Source organism: Platichthys flesus, chromosome 22 (assembly GCF_949316205.1).
Source record: "Platichthys flesus chromosome 22, fPlaFle2.1, whole genome shotgun sequence".
Classification (NCBI taxonomy): Eukaryota; Metazoa; Chordata; class Actinopteri; order Pleuronectiformes; family Pleuronectidae; genus Platichthys; species Platichthys flesus.
Window position 1 is genome coordinate 661,302 of NC_084966.1, and position 17,585 is coordinate 678,886.

The following is a 17,585-nucleotide window of genomic DNA, read 5'->3' on the forward strand; positions in this document are numbered from 1 at the left end:
TTCCTGTGTGATTTTTCAGTTTTTTAATAATAATTCATTTAAAAGCTTTTCAATCTTTTCATTGAGTCGTTGAAATAAAAGCAGCTTTTGTTTCAACCTGTAAATTGAGATTTAAGAGTAGAGATGATTATTGTGATCAACTCGCAGCAGTTTGTGTTTTTAAATCTCAGTTTCCTGGTTTCTACACAAACACATGAATCAGACGTGAACCTGTTCGTCCCTCGTGTTTCAAATCCACGAGCACACAAATGAAAGATACTCTGACCCCCCCCCCCCCCATTTCTCAGCGGTGAATTACAATAACGGATTGGAGCGTATAAATCTTCTGTTACAGTCCGTCAGCTCTAATGTGGCGGCGCTCTTAAACTTAAACAAGCGTCTGAGATCCAAAGCAGAAGGGATGGAGCGGGGGGGGGGGGGGGGATGCAAATGGCCTGATGAAAGACGGGAAGCTGGGACATGGAGGCCGTCGGGTTTCATGCCCCCCCCCCCTTCTCTCCATCAGCTGATTTGAAGAGTTAAAGTGTTTTTCTGTCACTTTCTCCTCCAGCGTCTTTGAAAAAAAATCAGATTCTGTTTGTTTTATTGTGGGACTGAGGGAACAGTGGGGGGGGGGGGTTTGGGGGGGGGGGGGGTGACGCCTACATGGGCCGTTGCACATCAGCTGCCCCGCCCCCCCGGCCCCTCACTCCATTCAAGCAGATTCTCAGCGTGAGGTGGGAGGGAGCGGGAATTCACCCCCTTGTTCTCCACCTCATCCTTCCTTCTCCCCCCCCCCCCCCCCACCACAGTGGCCCACGAGCATCTGAAGGAGCGCGGGCTGTTCGGACCTGCCCCCCCCTCCCTCCCGGGGCCAGTCCGGCGGAGTACTACCACCTGATGGCGAGCCACCGCAGCCCCTACAGCGAGCTGCTGATGCAAGGGGCCGGGGGGGCGGGGGGGGCCCACCTGTCCGACTACATCAACCCCCTCGATGGTGAGTAACCGCTTCCAACACGGGGGGGGGGGGGGGGGTATTACACATTCACTGTATCAAGAAACCAAGTGAGTTTGGTTTATTAAATTAATTCATAATAAAAATGGGCTGAGACGTCATGATTGACAGATGAGACTGACTCGTGATTGGTCGAGCTCGGTTTCTGGCAGGACGTCGTTATTCAATTTATCTTTATTAGTAATTTTCTCCTCTGGTGAATTAGTTATTTGGTCGACCTAAGGTTAAACTACAAACGGATTAGAGCGATGTTAAGAGTAGAGCAGTGAGTTACAGCTGCCTCAGGTCAGTTCCATTCACAAGCAGCAGAGGACGACCCTCAGTTCCTCAGAAGCCCACCAGGGGGCGGGTCCAGGGGGCGGTCCAGGTCCACTGGTCAGAGTCAGAGCTTTGACACTGATTAAGCAGAATGAAAGTCCTGGTTCAGGTGGATGATGAAACAAAGATCACAGCGGAGGAGTATAAATAAAAAACGCCTCGTATACATTTTTCATGTCAAACTACTTCAAACGGCCGCGCCCCCCCCCAAAACCCCCCCCCCACCACCACCGGGCCTCTGCCAGCACGTTTCCATAAACACCCAGGACTTATTGAGTGGCGCTGACATTTCCAGTGCACGCCACCGCCGGGCCCGTGAGGTCGGAGCAGGTACTGAACGTATTGGATTCCTGCTCTGAGACCGTACAAGGCGGCGAGCGGGGGAGCGGTGGCGAAGGGAAGTCCTGATGATGAAGAGCGTGACTCCATCATCGTCTCTATTCCTCATCATAATGTAAATATCATAATCAACAGGATGAGACTACAGATAGTTCTGGACATTTTATCCATTATTGTTGCTCATTGTGTTTCCTCACAAAACAACTGGTCCAGATCAGTCTGGTGCAGAGTTTGGTTTCTAGCCCCGGACCACGTGCACGCCGCTCCGTGCCCGAGCGGGGGGGGGGGGGGGGGGTTAAACTCTCCCCTGCAGCACACTCGGCCCAGCGCTGTGAATGAGCCGGCTGTGTTGTGGTGAGAGCAGCCGTCTCAGATCAGTTTCCAGACGTCCCCGAACACTGAGCAGAGCGCCGAGGCCAAAACAAACCGAGGGAACGTTTGGCTTCCTCTCGCCAAGAAGGGGGGGGGGGGGGGGGGGGGGGGTGGGGGGGCTCAGCTGCCAAGTGCAGAGTGTGTTCGGTGGTTTGAACCCGAGGATCAAGGTGAGAAACAACATTCTCACTCTCAGACGTCAGGAGACGAGGAGGGAAGCTCGTCACACAGCTGACTCAGGACCAGCGGGTCCCTTCATTCCACAGACTGTCAATAAAGAAGCTTCTCAACTTCCTCATGTTCACACATGTAGGAAATGAGTTGGGAGCAGCTTGAATTAAATAACTCATACTGTTTTTAATCTAATAAATAAATGACGGTGACCTTTACAAAGATGTTCGGGGGGGGAGGGGGAGAACATCGGTCCTCCACTTCCTGTCCTCGTCCCTCTTGGTCGTTAACGACGGGGCTCGGAGGTTGTGTGTCTGAGTCCAACATGTGTTGTCTGTGTAGAGGAGACGGTGGGGGGGTGGGGGGGGTCTTTATCTTGGGACATATGGAACTTGAATGATAATCCACAGAAGAGAAAAACATCTTGTGTTCTCGCGGGACGTCTTTTCACTCAGAAGACATTACCGTCTGTGGACCGGTGCCGTGGGACGCTAATTTGTGGGGGGGGGGGGGCAGGTGAGGTTTTATTTCAAGCTGATTGGATGAAGCCGCTCAGGACTGGCAGACGTATTCATCTCTGTTACTTCCTCTCACCTCTGGGGAGATGTGTTTATTAATGTGCCACTTTCCCTGATAAATGGACCAATGGAAAAGCCTCGGCCCCCCCCCCCCCCCCCCCCCATCTCCTCCTCAACCACCCCCCCCCCCACCTGCACTATTGTAATTTATAGCAACAGCCGCCACTGGGAGGCCTGGATGGGACGGAGAAGAGTGTGTGTGGAGTGATTTAGACTGAGTGTGTGTTCGGTTTGTGTGTGTGTGTGAATGTGTGTGTGTGTGTGTGTGTGTGTGTGTGTGTGTGTGTGTGTGTGTGTGTGTGTGTGTGTGTGTGTGTCTCCACTGTGGTCTGTGTGTAACTGAGCTGAGAGCAATCGGACGGTTTCAGGTTCAAACGCAGTCACAGCTGCTTTTAGGAAACAGAAGTTCTCTCAGTCAAAGAGTTTCTAAAAAGATAAAAACACCAACGTCTCCTGTTCTGAGCTGAGGAGGAAGCAGGACGGCTTCAGAGGGAGAGACCATCATTAATTATTAAGAACAAGACAAAGAATTGAGTATTAATTGGCAAAAAACACAATCTGCAGCTTCTCAAACGAGAGGATTTGCTGCTTTTCTTTGTTTCGCATCATTTTAAACTCAAGCAGAACATTTCCACACGTCTCATTCCAGAGTTCTGAGTGTTTCTGGATCTCTTCTAGAATAACGGATCAGTTTGGAACATGGAACCGTTAATTTCCATCCCAGAGCCGAGGATCGATCCCGTCGCTCTGCATACGTTTCCTCTCGGGGAAATCAATCGAGTGTAAATCGCCCTCATTTAACACGATGCTTATCGGGGGAGATTGATTAGTCATGTCTGGATCTTAATGGGGTCGCACATGTGGGCAGATGTCAGACACAGATCCACCGGGTTTCACAGGTTTAAGGAGCAAAGCTTGTGAAAACAAACTCAACTGTGGCTCCAGGTCATCATCTTGCTCAAGGGCGAAAGGAAGAGGGTTTGAAGGTCGGGTGCAAAATGTGGAAGAATCGTTTTTAAACTTAAAACTTCTTATTTTAGTTTGAACAGATTTAAATTCTCTCAGCTCTCGTTCAGCGACCAGCTTTGTTCTTCTTCAGGACTTTTACAGTTGTTCACTTGTTTGCTGACATTTAAATGAAAACAGCTGCTTATCTTATCTTATCTTAACTTATCTTTACTTATCTTAACTTAATGTATCTTATCTCACAGACTGGGAGCAGGAGTTAAGTTTGAAATGTGTGTCACTGGGACGTGTTCCGACCTGAAGCTTCAGAGTATTTAACATCCTCCTCTCCGCCTCCATCACCCTGAACAAACTGTTCACTGGATTCACTGGGAATCAATCCTCAGCACTCATGGAAAGGCTCGTCCCGTGTCCGTGGGGGTGGAGCGGAGCGGCGCAGCGGCATCAATCACGAGCGAGCGCTCTCCCTCCTCAACGCTTCCTCCTGGAGAAGAGTGAGGGGACAACGGCCGACGGGAGGACGAGGGAGACGAGCGTTTAGATTTCAGGACTCATTCTTCAGGAGTCTGATGTGATCAGGTTCGATGCTCAGCAGGAGGCTTCAGGAGGGAGGAGGCGGGAGGAGGAGGGAGGAGGCGGGAGGAGGCTTCAGGAGGGAGGAGGCAGGAGGAGGCTTCAGGAGGGAGGAGGCGGGAGGAGGCTTCTGGAGGCAGGAGGAGGCAGGAGGCGGGAGGAGGCGGGAGGAGGAGGGAGGAGGCAGGAGGAGGCGGGAGGAGGAGGGAGGAGGCAGGAGGAGGAGGGAGGAGGAGGGAGGAGGAGGCTTCTGGAGGGAGGAGGCGGGAGGAGGAGGGAGGAGGCGGGGGGAAGCCACACGACGCGGATCCTTCAATTCAAAGCTCTATGATCTCAGAGCCCCGTTGTAGAACCGTTCTTCTAACCCACAGAGTGAAGTGTGTTAAATGACCTTTGACCTCACCTGTGTCCACAGTGTCCCGGTTCTCCAGCCCCAGACTGACGCCCCGGATGAGCAGGAAGAGGGCCCTGTCCATCTCGCCGCTGTCAGACGCCAGCATCGACCTGCAGACCATGATCCGCACCTCGCCCAACTCCCTGGTGGCCTACATCAACAACTCCCGCTCCGGCTCGGCGGCCAGCAGCTCGTACGGCCACCTGTCGGTGGGAGGCCTCAGGTAACTCAGCTCAGACGCAGCATCGACCCACACACGTACGAGTGATGAGCAGATCCTCATGGACATGTTCTCTCCTCGCAGTCCGTCCTTCCCCTTCCCTCATCCCATCAACCCCATGGCCTACCAGCAGCTGCTCTCCCAGCAGCGAGGCCTCAGCGCCTTCGGTCACACGCCCCCCCTCATCCAGCCGCCGCCCGTCTTCTCCGGCCGCCAGCCGGGCCTGGGCCTGTCCCCGCTGTCCGTCCACCACCACGACCTGATGTCCAAGGTAAACACCTCAGTGAGATCAGCTTCTCTTTGAATCACTGAACTCATTAAAACATGATTCATCTTTCTCTGTTGAACCCTCAGAACCACGGCAGCGACTCGGCCGTCAGCAGCACAGTCGACCCCATGATCACCAAGAGGTCAAAGGTCAAGAGCGAAGCAGAGGGACTGAGGCCTTTGTCCCCGTGTTCACCGGTAAGAGAACTCACAACCCTCCGGTCTGAGGAGAGACAGTTTGTTAAAACAGGTTAGCATCACGTGTTTGTAGAGAATCACTTTTCCTCTGTGACGAGCGCCCGTGCCTTTTAACCTCTCTACTTCGTACTGTAGTTTGAATCCTGCCCCGCGGCCCCAGGGAGCCCCCCCGACCCCCTTGTAAAATATGTCTGAGATAAAGAATAAAGTCCACATGATAAGAGCTTTTCATCTGGTGCCCCCCCTCCCCTGTAAACCGTGCCACAGCACTTCATTCTCATGAAATATTGGCCGAGCTTCATCGTCTGAGGAGCTTTTTTCTCTTCTTTTGACAAATCTGCGGCTGCTCTCCGGCGGGGTGGGGGGGGGGTGGGGGTGGGGGGGGGCAGCTCCGGGTGTGATGCATGGGGACGGCGCAGCGCGGCGGCGTCTTGGGGCCGGCAGAATTGATGAAGATCGCGTGTGTGTGGGGCAGCGACAAACATGCTGCAGTCAGCAGGTTGTGTAGCAGCAGAGTGTGTGTGTGTGTGTGTGTGTGTGTCAGATTCCTAAAACATGCACGTGCACTTTTTAACAACCGTCTCCCTGAGGACAAGCTGAGCTTTGGACATGAGGACGTTTTAAAAGCCAGAGGATTTTTATTCCAGAAAGAAAGTGAGGACTTTTCAGGAAGTTGGGACGTTTGTGGAAAAGTAATAAAAGAGAAAAGTCTGGAGAGAATCTGGGAAATGATTCAGGACCCCAGTTATTAAAAAGAGCAGATTCTCAAAGCTCGGCTATTTTCGAAAAATACATTTTGGAAAGTGATGACTATTTGAGAAAAGTAATCACAGTATTTAAATGAGTGGATATTTTTGGAAAGATAGAACGTTTTAAAAAGAGTAAAACCTAGAAGTAAATTTATCACATTATTTACAAATAAGGATCTTTTGAAAATTGTCAGATTTTGGAAAGTTGAATCTGTTTTCTAGTCTGTGAAGATTTTTTATTGGAAAATGTAAAATTGGGAGGAGTGGGACTTCAGAGGACTGTTATTAAAAAACGAATTCTTATTAAAATAATTATTGAATGGGAGGAAAATTGCTTGAAAATGAAATCTTAAACATTAAAAGGGTTTGGGGACTTTTTGTTATATTTTAAAACTTCATATTACATTTTAAAGTTTTGTAAAACGAGCTTTAAGACTCACATGAGATTTGATGTGAATTAAACTTTGTGTGACGCATCATGGAAACACAAAGGTTGTATAGTCGTATCACACGTGTGGAGAGATTCTTTACGTCTTGGGTCGTCTCACAGCCGTAGTCGAAGTGCTGCCACCTGTTGACCGAGGCCCCGCCCTGCAGCCTGACCTCCAGCGTGCCCCCCCCACAGAGGTCACGTTGTGGTACTTTTGTGTTTTGGTTGGTTCAGGCTCACGCTGTCTAATCACAGGCCGAAGCTCTAAACAGAAATCACGTGTGTGTAGAAGTTGTCAAAACAATTGTGACTCCAGGCTCTTTAACTTCACTGATGCATGATGGGATGTGTCTGTAATTTACGGTCCCTGGTGCTCAGGAGGTAAAACACTGGATTGTGATTCCTAACAGCTGGAGGCTGTAAACTGTTCCACGTGCGCTCGCTGCGAACTCCACCGCAGAGCACGAGAACCGGAGGAAAATGGAAAATTAACGAGCAGAGATTAACGTGAGTGGAAGTGATGGTGTGCGTCCGACCAGGTGAACATATGCTGCCTCCTCCACAGAACCAGCACGGCAGCTCGCTGGACCTGAAGGACGACGCGGACCGAGACGAGTGCAAACAGGAGCCAGAGGCCGTTTACGAGACCAACTGCCACTGGGAGGGCTGCAGCCAGGAGTTCGACACGCAGGAGCAGCTGGTGCACGTGAGCATTCATAACAATATCATCTGAATGTGGCAGAGAGGCTGGAGCCACTCGAGGAAGAGTTGGTTCTAGAAGCTGGATGTTTGAGCTCTGCAGTTATTCAACAGGGAGGAGGAGCTGATGCAATCTGAGGATCAGATGAGACGTTTGATAGAAGACAAATGTTTGTTTGTTCAGTGTTTCTTTCCTCAGATTTTTAGAATAAACATAAAACCTCTGCAGAGTCAAAAGGACCAAAGTCTGTGGTAAACTTTACACATCAGTAGTCCAACTTAACGCCCCCCCCCCCCCAACATTTGCATAATGCATGTCTCGCTGTGAACCTGACAAGCCCCCTAACAAAGCCAGGGCTGTGAGGAAACGCATTTTTAATAATAACCCTTAAAAAATGAGGTTGACTGAATCTTTAGATCAACTCCCGAGCTTCTCTCCTGGAATTTAAAACAAATATAATAAAGAATAAACTCATCAGTGAACCTGAGTCGAGATGAAACTTCTCTTCCAGTAGCACACGTCTCTGAGATTCTATTAAAACTCTGAACTCTAAAGTTTCCATTCTGTGACCGAACGTCGGGGGTTCGTTTCCCCTCATCACAACAAGCAGAGTCTTGGTTGGAAGGGTCTTAAGCATTCCACGTTTCCACTGGAGCACGGAGAGAAAAGAGGGGGATTAGTGCGGGTCTGGGGGGGGCAGGGGGAGGGAGCTGCTGTCCGTCATTCATTAGACTCTGGGAGGGAACTCGTCAGTGCCACCTCTGGTTGAAGATACGTGATCACAAGCTCATTGTTCCTTTTCTAATAATTCCCAGAAACCATCACTTCCTCCTCTCTTCTCCCTTGTATCACAAATACAACACGAAGAAGAAAATAGCTTTCTGAACACACTACCCACAATCCCCAGGGGCAATAAGAACGTACTCAGTCCTTTGACTTTTTGGTTTTCCAATATTTTCTGGTTTAAATGATTCATGGTCACGATTCATCTCGTGGCTGAAGGAAAATGAATGAGATAATATCTCTGTTACTCTTTGTTCAACTATTCCTTAAAAGAAAATTAGTTTTAAGGCAAAATTATTGACAAGAACTATGAAATAAGGAGATTTATGGGATATATGTTTTTATGAAAGAAATAAAATGGAGGGAAACGATTAAAGCATCTTCATCCTTTTGAATCCTAAAAACATAATTTACAGAAACCTGACCCTAGAGCAGATTTACAGTAGATCTGAATATTATTTTATCAGGAAAAAGCATGTGAAGGTTTTTCTATGTTAATATTCTTCAGACCTCGACAGATTAAGTTTCCTGCTTCAAAACAATAACAATAATAAGTGAGACTGTGGCTCCTCGTCCGTCTCCTGGAGTCGAGCCGATGTGAAGAGTCTCATTAGTGGACGCTCCGTCTCTCTGGTCCCCGGAGACGCTCACTGAGGATCTGGACGTGAGAGCCTCTTAGTGGACGACTCATCTGTGTGTGTCCGTCCCACAGCACATCAACAACGACCACATCCACGGGGAGAAGAAGGAGTTCGTGTGCCGCTGGGACCAGTGCTCTCGGGAGCAGAAGCCCTTCAAAGCCCAGTACATGCTGGTGGTTCACATGCGCCGGCACACGGGGGAGAAACCACACAAGTGCACGGTGGGTAAAGGATGGGCCCCGGGGGGGGGGGGGGCCCCGAGGCCTCACTCTCTCTAAACACTGTGTGCATTTCTTTACACCCACACACGTACACAGTTGTTTCCATAGATGCTGAAGGGAAAACACACAAAGATTGAAGAGTTGTGTCTCCGTCGACTTGTGGTCGATTATGAAAACACACAAATCTCTGGGCTGCTGTTTGAAGTCGAGTTCTTCTCCCTGGAGATTTCATTAAGAGTTCAAACCTCTGCCATGTTTAAAATATGAGTTATACTGCAAAGTTTTAGCTGAGTACTTCCTTAAATACAAATACTGCACATTATATAGATTAGCTTATTAATGTTAAAGCTGTAATACTGATGAAAACATTTTTTTAAATAATCAGAAATCCAGATACAACAATGCAGGGAATTAAATTAAAGAAATAAAACTTGTTGAATTCACAAATAATAATCATTTAAATGTTTAAGTCGAGTATCTGTCGTGTTTATCAGCTTGTCACCATATGTAAATAATGATTCTGTTGTGACATTATGAATATGAATCAACATTAATGTTGCAGAGACGCTGACCCTCTTGTTCCTCCTCAGTTTGAAGGCTGCTGTAAAGCCTACTCCCGTCTGGAGAACCTGAAAACTCACCTCCGCTCGCACACCGGAGAGAAGCCCTACGTCTGCGAGCACGAGGGCTGCAACAAGGCCTTCTCCAACGCCTCGGACCGGGCCAAGCACCAGAACCGGACGCACTCCAACGAGGTACGAGCACTGAGACCTGAAGTCGTCAGGATGAGAATCTGAGCCGCGACAGGAAGTCGACTCCGACGGCGGCGAACGACCCAAATCTCCTTCACAGAGAGATAATGAGGTTTCAGGCAGATTCCTTCCAGGTGTCGGTGTTTGTGTGTCGCTTCAGTGCCCCAGTGCATGTAGAGTAAATAATGAGGTGTAGACATAATGAGCACGACGGCCCACAATGCATTAGGGCGAATCATGCTCACCTCTCCCCCCCCCGCACCCAGAGAGGGACCACCTGCGGGCGGCGAATAGAAAATGAAACCTGGAAGCGTTCAGAAAACTCGCCGCTTTACCATCGGGGGGGGGGGGGGGGGGTGGATTCACCACCACCGCTGTTGAAACACACACACACAGACAGACACAAACACAACCAACATTAACCAAATCTAACTCAGTACAACATTCGATTAATGTTTGAATGTTGTTCTCGCTCAGATCTTCAACCAAGATGTCGTCAGTTTCTTCCAGTTGTTGATTAAATCTATGAAATAACAAAATAAGGACAATATCATGACGTTTGTTTGTCTTTCTCAGAAACTATAAAAACCATTGAACCCATTTCTATGTAATTTAGTGGAGTGTGAGGAACTGACGTATTTCCTTGCGTCCTCAGAAACCCTACGTCTGTAAGATCCCCGGCTGCACCAAGCGCTACACGGACCCCAGCTCCCTCCGGAAGCACGTGAAGACGGTGCACGGCCCCGAGGCCCACGTCACCAAGAAGCAGCGCAGCGACCTGCCCCCCCGACCCCCCCCGCCCAGGGAGAACGGCGAGAACGAGATGGGGAGGAGGGAAGACGCCATGTCGGACAGCGGCTCCCCCGGAGGCGTGGAGGACTACCTGCACCTGAGATCCATCAAGACGGAGAACTCGGTGGTGAGTAGCTGATCCTCAGTCAGTGCAGGAACCGTCTCCTCCTCCTGATCTTTCTCCTGCTCGCTGCTTGATTGTGCATTTCTCTCTCTTCCCTGACTTTCCTCTCGGACAGACCTTGTTGAGGTGAGATCAGCCGCGGTTACTACGTCACCTTTTACCATTTTACACCATCCGTCAGTTTGTTTTGACACCAGTTCCATTCCAAAAAGAAGAGTTCTAGCTTCGTGAATAAAAACAAGACCAAGAGAACAACAGCAGGAGACTGGAGTTTAACTTCCTGCAGAAAACAAACAAACCATCACAGTTTATCTGAATCTAGAAAAGCTTCTGGAGATATGACACCATTTTCATGCATTTACATTTTGAATCTGTTTCCTTTATGAACCCAGTTTTCAGCTGCAGCAGGATTTTGTTAAGTTCCTTTTTTAAATCCCTCTGAGGAAAGAGTTGTAATGGTTTAGTGGCTGTAACACAACCTCACATCCTCCCGTGCACAGTTTAAACCCATCAAGCAGCCGTCAGCGCCTGAACATGATAAAAGACACTTCAGGATTAATATTCAAACACTGGGAATTGGCCGTGGAGCTCAGAGCAAACAGAGCCAGCCATCAAGCTGTGATCAAGACGGCTTTTTACCAGTGAATACATATGAGGAGGAAACTGGGAGGGGTGGACTGGGAGGGAAAGACACTGTGGGAGTGTTATTGTTCTGAAACTAGAGAAACGTCCGTGTTGGACCTGATGAATCAACTCAGGATGTGAATCCTTACAGGAAAGTTCAGAGACACTCGTTTGATTTAGTCTTTTAAAACGAATGAGCAAACTAGTATTTGTCCTGGTGGTAAAAATAAAATCTCTTTTCACCTAAATGCTGAACTGGCCTCCACCCACAGCTCCCAGTTCCACGTGATCACAGGCGTGAGGCCGGCCGGCGCTCTGGCTCCAGCAGTCTTTCATCCTGCACATTTCTAATTCACAGACAGACTACGACAGCCTGTAATCTGTGGTGCACCCCCACCTCCTCACCCCATCCCCCAAAAACACTCATTATTTACAATTAAGCTGTGGGAGGATAAAAGACCAGTGACTCACTGGTCTTCATGTTCACCACTGCTCCACTTTTGCCCTGGTGAAGAGAAACACTTCTTCAGGACGAGTGGTCGAGTCTTTGCTCAAACTGAGATATCGTCTGTTTTCTGTCTTTCCTTCCTTCGTCACTTCTCTCCTCTCTCCATCCTCCTCTTCCTCCTGCTCAGGTGTATCAGTCCAGCCCTGGCGGTCAGTCATCATGTAGCAGCGAACCATCACCACTTGGCAGCGCCACCAACAATGACAGTGGAGTAGAAATGGCGGCGCTGAGCGGGGGGAGCCTGGGGGACCTCAGCACCCTGGACGAGCTGCCCTTCGTGGAGTCCCTGGGATTTGAGGATTCCTCTGGAGGAGTCGCGGCGGTCGGCCTCCACTTCCGGAAGCAGCTCGGCACCAGTCAGCTCCTGGAGCATCTGAAGAAGGAGAAGCTCAAGACAGTGAGGGACTCGTGTCGGTGGGCCAACAACCCAGCCCCCCCGGTCCTCGGCACCAAGCTCCCACCCATACCAGCAAGCGGTGAGCAGACGGAACAACAGAAGAAGTTAGAACTCCATGTGGCCCTGGTTTGGTCTCAATCTTCTCTCTAACCTTTCCCTCTGGTCCTTCACAGGGTCCCTCCTGGAGAGTATGGGTGGAGGTCCCATGTCCTTCCCTGGTTCAGGCTTGAGTAAGCTGAGCTCTGGAAAATCCACCCTTCTGGAAAAGCTGTCCGAGCGCCGGGACAGCAGCTGCAGCACCACGAGCTCCGTCTACACCCTCAGCCGCCGCTCCTCAGGCATCTCCCCCTGCTACTCCAGCCGCCGCTCCAGCCAAACCTCACAGTTCGGTGCCAACCGCCCCAGCAACCTCAGCTCGGCCGACTCCTACGACCCCATCTCTGCCGACCTGTCGCGGCGCTCCAGTCAGACGAGCCACTGTGGGGGGAGCAGCGGAGGAGCAGGCCTGTACAGAGGGGTGGGGCTGGCCAGCCCCCTCAGCCTGACCCCAGCCCAGCACTACCACCTCAAGGCCCAGTATGCAGCTGCCACTGGGGGGGCACCACCTACCCCCCTTCCATACTTGGACCAGATGTGTCTGAAGACCCACACGGCCCGTTACGAGGACCCCCAGGAGCGCCCCCCCGCTAAAGGCCTCCCCTACAGGCAGCAGAGCAGCTACAGCACCAGGAGCCTGATGCCCCACGAGGCTCCGTCCCACATCCCCCGCCGAGCCAGTGACCCGGTGAGACGTGTGACCACCGACCCGCCTCAGCTGCAGCGCTACAACAGCATAGGGATCCTGAGCAGGGGGGTGCAGCCATGTCCACCTCCTGCAGCAGATCGCCAGCGTTCAGCCCAGCACGGCTGCTCGAGGTCCGATGGTCACCAGCGCTTCTCGTACAGCCAGCGACCGCCCAGCATCTCTGAGAACGTCAGCATGGAGACGGGCGAGGAGGACCTGGCGCTGCCGGACTTCAACACCGATGGAGACACAAACTGCAGAGTGTCGGCCAATCAGCAGCATTTCCAAGGAAACCTCCCGCAGCAGTCGTACTATCAGAGAAGAACGGCCGGCGTGAGTCCGGAGCAGCAACCCCAGAAGTGTTCTTCATCCCAGAGGGACAACAGGGACAACCTCCCGGTCTCCGGCCAGGTCCGAGGGAACCTGGCCGTCCTCCAGCAGAACCACAACTTTGGATCCCTGTACAACCATCTGAGCTCCAACCAGCAGACGAACACTGAACCAGGAGCAAACTGCTTCCGGCAGCAGAGACTCCAGACGTCGTCCAATCTGAACGAAGCCATTAGCGCTCGGCGTAGATTCAGCGAAGGGGTCGGACCCTATGACAACAACGGGAACGCCACCTACCCGAGGTGCAGTACCACGGCAGCAGCAGACGGGGGCTTCCCCTGTAAACAGGAGCCGGACGACGAGGAGCCGGTCCACATGCGTTTCGCTGACGCTGGATTTCAGCCTGTGAGAGTTAAAGTCGAGGACTGTGACGGACCTTTCCTGATTTCAGATCAGCAGAACTGTAACATGACTTCCCAGAATCCCCTGTACACTGTGAACCGGAGCTATGTTCAGCCGAGGCCACCAACAGAACCCAGATCTCTATACGGGCTCCATTCAGGGTCCAAGTCGATGCAGCACACAAGGAACCAGAGCAACCCAGAGGTGGTTTCCAGCTTATTCTCTGATGACAACGCCTTGTACTACACGGGACAGATTCAAGTGTTCCAGTCCAACGGGAACTGTGACCTTCAGGTTCCTCCTGTGGGGAACGCGCCTCCTTTTGAAAACGGTGCAGCATCTCCCAGCTCCGGTGGAAACCCGGCGTCCAGGACTCCTGAGTGTGACGCCGCCCTGGAGCAGACGCAGATCGACTTCGACTGCATGCTGGACGACGGGGATCACTCCAGCGTCATGTCGGGAACTCTTAGTCCGGGTCTGCTCCAGAACCTGTCCCGGAGCTCCTCTCGCCTGACCACGCCCAGGAACTCGGTCACGCTGCCCTCGCTGCCCACGGGGACGGGGAACATGGCCATCGGGGACATGAGCTCGCTGCTGACGGCTCTCGCAGAGGAGAACATGTTCCTGAACCTGATGCCGTAGAAGCTTCCTGTCCACGGGCACAACCACCACAGACTCAACGTGACCCTGTGCCAAAAACACTCCTGTACAGTCTCATTTATTTAAAATGGCCGTTTTCTATCTTTTTTAAAAGCCATATTTGTTTCTTTGCCTTAGGTAGAAAACATGTGACCAGGATGCAGTTGGTTTACTAAGTGCCTGGCTCCGCCAAAAGCTTACGACTACATGTAAATGTGTAAATGTCCCCAGGTCTGAAACCCACATGAAACTTGTTTTACACTGTAAATGACTTCAGCTTTATTGGTCTCATCCCAGCTTCTCTCCTCCTCCTCCAGCTCGTGGTTCAGGTTTAGTCCCCGTCCTCAGAGACGTAGTTTGACTCTCATGGATCCAGGTCTACAGTCCCTGTCCTCTGAGACGTAGTTTGACTCTCGTGGTTCAGGTTTAGTCCCGGTCCTCAGAGACGTAGTTTGACTCTCATGGATCCAGGTCTACAGTCCCCGTCCTCAGAGACGTAGTTTGACTCTCATGGATCCAGGTCTACAGTCCCCGTCCTCAGAGATGTAGTTTGACTCTCATGGATCCAGGTCTACAGTCCCTGTCCTCAGAGACGTAGTTTGACTCTCATGGATCCAGGTCTACAGTCCCTGTCCTCTGAGACGTAGTTTGACTCTCATGGATCCAGGTCTACAGTCCCTGTCCTCTGAGACATCGTGACTACTGCTGAGGCGAGAGGAGCATCGAGCGTCCGGGGGGAGAATCCAAACTTTTCCTTTTGTACATTGTTGGACCAGTTTCTTGATTATATGTAAATATCATTTGTACATTTTTCTAAAAAAAATACAATATTGATTTTTTTACATGAATATAATTTGTGTTGTCCTTCGCTCAGATTCTTTCCTTTCACTTTGTCCACAACAGGATCTGAACAGTTCGGTCATTTAGAGTCAACAGCAGAATAAACTTTTACTTCTGTTTGCAAGATGAGATAATTCTTCAGTGACCAACGTGATTAAACACAGAAGAAGAAACAGGAAGTTCGTGTTTTGGGTTAAAAACTATTTTCCTCGTGGGAGTTTTGCTAATTAATATAAAAAGGGAAAGATTATGGTTTCAAAATAAGTAAAACTAAATTGACTGTCAGTAGAACAACTGGAAAACTGGAATCTTCTCCTCAGATTCTGGTTTGGGTTGAAAACCATTTAATCTTATTAACTACTCATTTGAAAGAATAGTGGATTCTTATTAAAGTGTAATTACTCCTCTCTTACTTTACCTTGATTCATCAGGGCTCAAATCAGACGTGAATCATGCAAATGTCATAACATCACAAAGATGTGGAAATATCATCTGAATGTAAAATAAACAGGAAATAAACTGAAGAACATGGAACCCATGATGAAAAGCAACACACAGGAATCTAACAGTGACCATCCAGAGTCTATTTGACTTATACTCAGGTGTGTTTTTGTGTTGAACCCAGTTTGAGCTGTTTCCTGGAGACAAAAGGATCCTGGTTCTGGTTCTGGTTCTAGATTAAATCTCCAAGAGTCTTTTAAAGTGGCTTTGATTACGAGAACATGAAATCAACCTTCACAATAATAACCATTCCCCTCTGGTGGAGTTGAACACGTCCCTGAGTAGATATCATCATCCGTCCGTCTCTGGATCGCTTCCTGCACGAGTGTTGATCGCTTCAATAATTCAACAACACAACTTTTGTCTTTGAAGCTCAGGCTCCTCTGCCGACATCGCACTTTCCTCAAACCTTTCTTGTCGAGCGTCAGAAGGAGGCGCCGCAAATTCTTAAGACGTTGCACGACCTCTCTCGGCTCGGCTTTGAAATAACTTCCCCTGACCTCGTCTTACCTCGCCGGCGAGAGCGGGCTTGACATGATGTAGATCCTGCGCCGGGAGCTGATGAAACGGGACGCTAACAGGAGGGGAAGAGGCCGGACGCGTGCAGAGCGGCCGCGGCTGCTGCAGTGAGCTCGTGTGTTCTGCAATATTAGCTCTGACAGAGCGGCCCAGAGGACGCAGCTGCTGAAACCACATAAAACACGGCGGCTGAGCGGCAGCGAGGGGTTCCCGAGCGTTAGCGGGAGGAACAAATGATTTTAGTCTGTCAGGGAATTCAGCAGAGGACACGTTTGATCTGGAGGTTGTGATTGCTTTTGCCACTGGAATTCCTTATTCTGTCAGAGATGTGAAGTGGGAGAGAAAACAGCCTCGGGCGGTGGAATCCAACCAGGGCCGGAACAAGAGGGGGAGCCTGGCAGAGATCCTTCACTCACTGATGGAGATGAAAGACGGAGCGCTCCACAGATTCATCAAATAAATCGTATTGTAGTCGCAAATTAACAGAGTCGTGAAAATGTGTGTTACTGAAAAGTGGAGGATTTTAAAAAGGGACATTTTTCATGTTTCATCTCAGAAGCAACTCAATTAAATTCCTGCTGTGGTTTGAGGATTCAATTCATATTTGATTTAATGTGTTTAACAGAGAAACAACAAGAGGCAGCGAAGACTCACACAAGATATTGATATCGTTGAGTGGAGGGAAAGTTTATAAAACCTTATTTTAGGAAAACTTAATATTAAGTTAACAATATTTCACACATAATTAGCAGAATCAGTACAGATCTTAAATCTGTTTGACAGCATGAAATGATGTTTGTCAGAATCTACGTGTTAGTGGTTGGAAATCAAACCATCACTCACCACAGCCTCTCCTGCAGGCGACCGGGAGCCGGCTCCAGCTCCAGCTCCTCCTCCTCCTCCTCCTCCTCCTCCTCCTCCTCCTGGAGGATCTGAAACAAGATCCATAAAACATCAGGAAACTGAAACTGTACGACAGCAACTGTAGTTTGACATGAACATGTGAGACCTAAAAGTAAATACAGACATTATTTAGGGGTAAAATTATAAAAAATAAAGATGGACAACAAAACCAAAAGTGAAGCCAAAGCATCTGGATCCCCCCCTGGTGGCGGGATGCAGTATAGGTCCTATAAACCACAACAAGAGGAACAGGAGATGAAACATCTGTCATCTCCTCAGCTCTGAAACAACTCTGGATGAACATGTTTTATTAAACCTCCGTTAGATTGAATCAACAAACACAAGAAGAAGAGATGAGCTCTTCAGGCTGAGCAGCTCAGATCTGAGGCTGAACCCAGAGTCTCCCAGTTCCTCCAGTGAGCAGCTCAGATGTGAGGCTGAACCCAGACGTCTCCCAGTTCCTCCAGTTAGCAGCTCAGATCTGAGGCTGAACCCAGACGTCTCCCAGTTCCTCCAGTTAGCAGCTCAGATCTGAGGCTGAACCCAGACGTCTCCC

At 49.9% G+C, this 17,585-nt stretch overlaps 1 pseudogene; it reads left to right on the top strand.

Annotated features, from left to right (window-relative positions):
* Window positions 1–14,664, top strand: part of LOC133933867 (zinc finger protein GLI2-like) — a 37,584-nt pseudogene extending 22,920 nt beyond the window's left edge.
* Window positions 14,665–17,585: the final 2,921 nt, after the last annotated feature.